The following is a 1,835-nucleotide window of genomic DNA, read 5'->3' on the forward strand; positions in this document are numbered from 1 at the left end:
TGGGCTCCAGACAGCCAACTCCTCTTAAGTTGGAGCTATCATTTTAAAATTCCGTAACAGCCTCAGCTGCTGTGTCATACCACGATGACTCCAGTCACCAAGGCACTAAAGATTTATCACACCCTATTCCTTCATCTTTTATTTTCCCAAATGCTCCCACCATTATCTCACTGAGTCAGGGTTCTAGGAAATCCCACTTCTGCCACCTTCTGTGATGGAGTCCTCAAACCACCTCCAGGATCAATGAGGAGGACCCACAGCACTTGGCACATAGTCGTACCACCTCCAGGATCAATAAGGAAGACCCACAGGACTCAGCATATAGTTGTACCACTACTATGCTTTATCACATGAAAGAATACAAGCAAAATCAGCAAAGGGAAATAACACATGGGGTGAAGTCAAAGTCCAGAAGAAACCAGGCACAAGCTTCCACAGTCCTCTCCCAGTGGAGTCATACATCTTAATCTCCAAGCAACAAGTTATAACAACGCATGAAATGTAGTCTACCACGAAGTTCAATACAGACTCAATGCCCAGAGATTTTACAGGAGGCTGGTCTTCTAGGCACCCTTAGCCTAGCACATGCCAAAATTAAAAATTCAAAAGGAAATAAAGTTTTCATCATAAACCGTATTGTTTGCACAGTAAGTTTGGGCACAGTGGGTCATTTTCAGCCAAGAAGTTAGTGGGAACCTTCTTGAAATCCATGTTTCTAGAATCCACCAAAGACCAACAGTTTAATTAACAGATAACATGACCCGACTGGGCAACAGTGGAGGACTGAAGGGTCAGATTCAAGAGACGGGAGCTAAGTGATGGGAATTGGCTGACTGGAGGCAGTAGTGATAAAAGGGTGCACACTATCCTGCCCAATCTCTAAATAAAGCTCTGCTACTTAGAAGCTACGGACCTTAGTTCAGGCAAGTTACTTCATTCTTTTGACTTATTTTACCTCAAAATATAAATCATGATAGGATGTATTTCCTAGGGTTGCTGTGAAGATGAATTGATACATATAAAATGCTTAGATCAGTGAGTACTCTACTGAGCATATAGTTAGTCCTCCAGAGTTGATTTTGTATTACTATTATTATTGGGTATGAAGAGTGAGGAAGGGGAAATTAGGATAAATCTATTGTTTCTAACTTGAGCAACTAAATGGAAGGTGGTATTTTTCCATAAAATAAGACATTGGAGAAATAGAAGAATTTAGTTAGAAGGTAAATTCAAATTTTTTATTAAGACAATTTTTTGTGTGTGTGGAAGATTTAGGTTCAGTGCAAAATCAAGGGAATGGTACAGAGATTTCCCATTAAACTCCTTGGCCCCACTCATACATAGCCTCCTCAATTATCAACATTCCCCATCAGAAGTGATTTGTCACAATTGATGAACCTACATTGATACATCATTGTCATCCGAAATCCATAGTTTACACGTTCAATTTTTGATAAATTGAATGAGAGGTGTCGGCAGTATTTCCAAGTGGAGATGTCTAGCAGGCCACAGGATGTACACGTTTGTAGTTCATGATACAGTTCCACGAAAGAGATACAGATTTGGGATTCATTTGCACAGCATAATTCAAACCGTGGGCATGGATAAGCTTGCCCAGCCAAGTGTATAAGAAGAAGCACAGTGCATATACTGTACTAAATTCTCTCTCTGCTCTTTAGTTAATCTGTTTATTTATTGCTAGATTTACCTCAAAAGCTTAGTGTCTTAAAATAATAAATATCTCACACACAATTTCTGTGGGTCACGAATCTGGGCACAGTTTAGCTGGGTGCCTCGCCTTAAAGTCTCTCGCAAAGCTGCAGTCAAGGTGTCAG

This window comes from Manis pentadactyla, chromosome 9 (genome assembly GCF_030020395.1).
Source record: "Manis pentadactyla isolate mManPen7 chromosome 9, mManPen7.hap1, whole genome shotgun sequence".
Taxonomy (NCBI): Eukaryota; Metazoa; Chordata; class Mammalia; order Pholidota; family Manidae; genus Manis; species Manis pentadactyla.